We start from the raw sequence: 6,000 nt of genomic DNA, 5'->3' as shown, positions 1-6,000 counted from the left end.
CCTGGAGGTAGGGGAAAACCATTATGGGGCTGGCAAGGGGAGTGTGTGGAGGGAATCCTAGATTGTGTCCTGTTTTCCTGAATCAAATATTCGAAATTGGTGTCCTTTACTTGGAAAGGGGGGAAAAGAAGGGGCCAGTGTAAAAGTTTATTTCAGAGAATAGGCATCAACGTTTAAACTCTGATATGAGCATTTACTTATTATCTTTCAAAAACGTACTAATTTTCCCCTAAGGCAGAATTATAAACTGTCACCATGTGATATAAGGAATCAGAGCTTGCACCCTGGTGGGTCAGAGCCCAGGAGTGCTCGGAAAAGTGTTGCTGAACACACTCCCACCCCCACCCCCACCTTAACATGAGCCATTCTAGAAAGAAGACTCCATCTGGGTTCCCCTCCCATCCCACACCCCCAAAAGGGAAAGCCAGGTCTCAGGGGAGGGCATCAGAGTCATCCTTTCACTGCAGATTCTTTAATCTGATCCTTAAGAAGATGCAGAGAAAGTGCAGGCACACAGCGGTAGCTTGTGATTTTCTTTGTTGTCAGGAGCCTGCAAGCCTTCTTTCATCTTATTAAAATTATACCCTTCCTGCTAAGACAGAAAAGAAAGCCAGGAATTGGTAATTGTATCCCACTCACCCCCTTTCAGTACAAGGGTATAGAAGGGGGAAGTGGCTGATGTGTCCTCCTCGTGTTACGGTACTATTCACACAGTGCTTCTATTTCCCACACCACTTCGTCACTCCATGGGTTTTGCTCAACCCCTGAGAGGTGGGAACCATCCTGAAGGATTAAAGTAACAGAATCAAACACCATGTGGTAGCCACCGTGTTAAAAACTTTACATACGTTATTTCACTTAACTCCCAATACCCCCCAAAGAAGTAGGTGTTGTTTTTACAACTCCAGTTTCCAGATGATACTTGGGGAGACAGAGAAACCGGACCACAGCTAAACAGCTAGCGAGCTTCAGGGTGGGGATTTGACCCCAGGCAGCTGGGCATCAGAGCCCACACGGTTAACTTGGATTCTACCGTGAATTTCAAACTCCATCCTGATGGGTAACGGTATTCACCATGCTGCTGGCAGGTCCATGATGCTCCACATCCACAACTGCTAGGAAAGCAATCGATGTGGCACTTAGCAGGCCATGTGGGGTTCCTGTCTGGACTGCAAGGCCACCTCCCTGACCCTTGGGTTGGATCTTCAAGCTATAGCCGCACCCTCTTGGTCTTCCCAGGTCATGGGCAAGCTGGACTGTGATAAACTTGCAAAGAAACAGGAAGGTGCATATAAGTACAGCCGAAGGGTTGGTACATGGCAGGCAACTTCGAACACTGCAGCTTTAACCATGCCATCTGAGAGAACCTTAGCTACAAGGGTCAGCCACAGCAGAGCCCTCCCTGAGACAGCTGGGGGGACGTGGCCAGACTCTTGGTGGATCACCCTTCCCTCCTCTTCCTTCCTCCGCCCTTCAGGGCCCTGGCCTTGCTTGCTCTTGTTTCCCCTGCCCACGAAATCACTGCAGACCCTGACTTGCTTCTCCCTCAGTGACTTCAGTTATCAGACTGTTCCAGTGTCCCAGCAAACCTGAAAGTTCCACCCAAGAAAGAGGTGTGAAGATGCAGGGGACCCAATGCCTCTTCTTGTCCTGTACTGCCAGTGGCTGTCACTTTCCTGTTTCTGTAGGTCAGATCCTCAAAGCCAGGAACTGTGCTCATTCTCCTTTGGATTTCCAGTGACTAATCAGTGTCTAGTGTACATGAGCTCGATGTATACTGAAATAAATTGATTGATTAGTAGTTTTCCTTATAGATTTCTTCATGACTTCATTTTACTTACAGCTTCATATACCCTCCATACCAGAAATGAAGTCTTAAATTCGGTGCCGTGCATTTACATTAGTTTACAATATGTGTGCCATGTCATTATACACACTCACGCATCCACACCAGTGTGAAAATCCTTGAAGGCAAGAACTGTATCCAGCTTACTTTTAAATGTCTGCTGCAATGCCTTGCTCCGTGGTTGTTGAGTTGATTTAAATGATCTCTCTATAAGCGGAAACTGTACACTTAGATGAAGACGCTCACCCAAGGCCATCTACAACTTCTACTAAATTCTCTGTAATTTTGCCAAATTATAAGAAAGACTCCTTGAGCTATTATGGCTTTCATAGGAATTCACAGGGTTCAAACTACATTATAACAGGAATATCTTGTTCCCCACTTAGGGGGCCCCATGTCCAAAGCATAGGCTTGACACATCTTACCACTGGGTGTTGAATTTTAATCTTAGTATGACTGGAATTCTCTTTGTCCTTAACCTTATCTCGTCTGTACAAGCAATACCAGAGTCCCTACATTTCCCTGAGAGCTTGCAACTCCTTCCCTAAGACCAGTTGCTGTTGTTGTTGAAGTCATGATAATTCCATTCTTTCCACAAGCTGTGGAATTGAGATAATTGGATCTTCTAGTAACCACTCTTTTTAGGCACCAGTACAAGCATCCACCAGCCCAAATGGCTTGGGACCTATGCCGACTCTCAGGTGTCACGTTGGGACATTTGACCCTCACACATCTGACCCTCAGGACACAGAGAACTTTTTGTTCTTCCTTCTCACCTGTTTGGGTCAGAGTCCTCCACAAGGCAAAAGAGCTCATTCCTCCTCTGCCACTGTAGAACCTGATAGGCATCAGCTAGAGTTTAGCAACAGAAGGATTCTGATGCATAAAAACATCTGACTGACCTCCCCAGGATTAGGGTAAGACCTGACGTTAGAAATAGAAATTCCTTCCCCTCTGTCCTGGGAGGTTAGTATCTTCCCTCCTCCCACTACTGCCCGGCCCATCACTGTACCCCAGCCCAGAAGAGGGAGCCTCTTACCATGGCAATGGAAAATAATCCCCAGTTCACGCCATGACTTGTGTTTTTGCTGTGCTCTCCTGCTGTGGGTGCCATGTGGATCATTCTTTGTCCCCTTTTGTACAAATCTTCAGAATTTTTTGCCTTTGTGTTGGGACGGTAGGAGTCAAGCCAAGAAGAGAAAGGTAAAGTAGGAGGGAAGAAAGGAAATTAGTCTTGAACAAAACAACAGAATTTAAGACTGTCAATGAGAATGTACTTAGTGTCATCGAATTGTGCACATAAAAATGATTAAGGTGGGGCACGTGGGTGGCTCAGACAGTTAGAGTCTGCCGTCAGTTCAGGTTATGGTCTCGGGTCCAGGGAACGAGCCCCGCATCGTGCTCCCTGCTCAGTGGGAAGCCTGCTTCTCCTTGTGACCCTCTCTCCTCTCGTGCTCTCTCTCTCTCAAATAAATAAATAAATAAAAATTTTAAAAAAGTGATTAAAGTGGTAAATGTTCTGTTATGTGTATTTCACCAAACACACAAAAAGATCATACAAACAAGATCTGTAGTGGTGGGAAGAGATAGTTGTCAGAAACTGTTTCAAGCATGTGTGCCAAACTTTCTAATGTGTAAATCAACTTGTGAATATACTTAATCTGCTAAAATATATTTACATTAAGTGAAATTGACTTGTCATAAGCCAGAGGTGTCTTGTCTTTTCTTCTTTTGTGGCTGGTGCCAAAACAACACCCCATAAGCATGGACTATAAGCCTTGTCACCTACCTCAGAAATGATCAGTTTTAGAATGAGGTCCCCTGAGGCATTATTTCACCAGATCCAGTTTTTGCAAGATAGGTTTTTGGTCTCTGTTCATGTGCTCATTGTCTCAGATTACACCCAGGCTTATAGAGTTGTAGAAAAATTACACACTGCTATCTCTTTAGTTTCAGATAAAAACACAGCACAAAGCAAAACACTTTTAATGTGTCTCCTTACTGCTGTTTTGTGTAGATATCAACTTGCATTCCCAGGAAAGGAATCATGCCCACAACTGGGCACTCATATACTTTCTGTGTTTAGCTGAATACCTTGGTTAAATCACCAGGTACCAGTGGCAATTTCCATACTTCTTTAAACATAGACATCAGTCAGGGTACAGACCATAAGCATTTTGAAAAAGCCATACATTAAGAGGAAAGAACTGCTTGAAGAATCACAAATATTTATTCTAAAGCAGTCTTAGTTTAGCTTTCCTCTGACTTGGGCTGTCTACTGACATCAGCCATTTATTCAACATCCCAAACCCATTCAAAGAGGAACAAACTCTTTATAATTCCAGTTGGCAATTGCTTCTGACATTAAAAAAAAAATGTTTAATTTAGTTTTACTTTTTATTTAAATTACAGTTAGTTAACATAAAATATAATATTAGTTTCAGGTGTACAATTTAGTGATTCAATTTCTCCGTACATCACTTAATGCTCATTACAAGGGCTTTCCTTAATCCCATCACCTATTTCATCCATCCCCCAACCCGCCTCCCCTCTGGTAAACATCAGTTCTTTCTCTGTAGTTAAGAGTCTGGTTTTTACAAAATTTCTTGTTTAAATTCAATTTAATTAACTAGTTAACTAGTTTTAGAGGTAGAATTTAGTGATTCTCAGTTGCATGTAACACCCAGTGCTCATTACATCAAGTGTGCTCCTTAGTGACCATGACTCAGTTACCTCATCCCTCTGCCCACCTCCCCTCCAGGAACACTCAGTTTGTTCCTCTAGTTAAGAGTCTCTTACGAGTTGCCTCCCTCTCTGTTTTTGTTCATCTGCTTGTTTCTTAAATTCCACATACGAGTGAAATCTTTTGGTATTTGTCGTTCTCTGACTGACTTATTTCGCTTAGCATAATATTCTCTAGCTCTATCCACATCACTGCAAATGGCAAGATTTCATTCTTTTTTTATGGCTGATTAATATTCCATTGTGTGTGTATCTATCTAAAGAAGATGTGCATATACCACATCTTTATTCATTCATCAGTTGAGAGACATTTGGGCTGTTTCCATAATTTGACTATTGCTGCTGCTGCTGCTATAAACATTGGGGTGTACGTACCCCTTCAAATCTGTACTTTTGTATCCTTTGGGCAAATAACCTACTAGTACAATTGCCGGATCGTCGGATAGTTCTATTTTTAACCTTTCTGAGGAACCTCCATACTGTTTTCCAGAGTGGCTACACCCGGTTGGGATTCCCACCAACTTTGTAACAGAGCTCCCCTTTCTCCACATCCTCGCCAACACCTGTTGTTTTCTGTGTTGTTAATTTTAGCCATTCTGACCGGTGTGAGGTGATAGCTCATTGTGGTTTTGATTTGTATTTCTGTGATGATGAGTGATGTTGAGTATTTTTTCGTGTGTCTATTGGCCAACTATTTGTCTTCTTTGGAAAAATGTCTATTCATATCTTTTGCCCATTTTTTAAACTGGATTATTTGGCTTTTGGGTGTTTTATAAGTCTTTTTTTAAATTTTTTTTATTTTTTATTTATTTATGATAGTCACAGAGAGAGAGAGAGAGAGAGGCAGAGACATAGGCAGAGGGAGAAGCAGGCTCCATGCACCGGGAGCCTGATGTGGGATTCGATCCTGGGTCTCCAGGATCGCGCCCTGGGCTAAAGGCAGGCGCCAAACCGCTGCGCCACCCAGGGATCCCTATAAGTCTTTAAATATTTTGGATACTAACCCTTTATTAGATATGTCATTTACAAATATTTTCTCCCATTCCATAGGCTGCCTTTTAGTTTTGTTGATTATTTTCTTCTCTGTGAAAAAGCTCTTTATTTTTTATAAAGTCTCAATAGTTCATTTTTGGTTTTGTTTCCCTTGTCTCAGAAGACATATCTAGTAAGAGGTTGCTATAGCTGATGTCAAAGAAGTTACTGCCTATTAGGATTTTAATGGTTTCCTGTCTCACATTTAGGTTTTCATCCATTTTGAATTTATTTTTGCATATGGTGTAAGAAAGTGGTACAGTTTCATTCTTTTGCATGTTGCTTTCCAGTATTGCCAACACCATTTATTGAAGAGACTGTCCTTTTTCCATTGAATATTCTTTACTGTTTTGTTGAAAGTTAGTTGACCATATAGTTGT

At 42.2% G+C, this 6,000-nt stretch overlaps 1 protein-coding gene across 1 annotated transcript in view; it reads right to left on the bottom strand.

Annotated features, from left to right (window-relative positions):
* Positions 1-412: 412 nt before the first annotated feature.
* C28H8orf89 (chromosome 28 C8orf89 homolog) overlaps positions 413-6,000 on the bottom strand; it is a 45,408-nt gene continuing 39,820 nt past the window's right edge. The window contains exons 8-9 of the transcript XR_013367166.1: positions 2,886-3,008; positions 413-1,777 (exon numbers count right to left, since the gene is read on the bottom strand). The gene's annotated coding sequence lies outside the window, so the exon portion shown is untranslated. The remainder of the gene's footprint in view (positions 1,778-2,885; positions 3,009-6,000) is intronic.

Source organism: Canis aureus, chromosome 28 (assembly GCF_053574225.1).
Source record: "Canis aureus isolate CA01 chromosome 28, VMU_Caureus_v.1.0, whole genome shotgun sequence".
In the NCBI taxonomy this organism is placed as follows: domain Eukaryota; kingdom Metazoa; phylum Chordata; class Mammalia; order Carnivora; family Canidae; genus Canis; species Canis aureus.
Note: the sequence above shows the minus strand (reverse complement) of the source record. Positions and strands in the feature narration are given on the sequence as shown.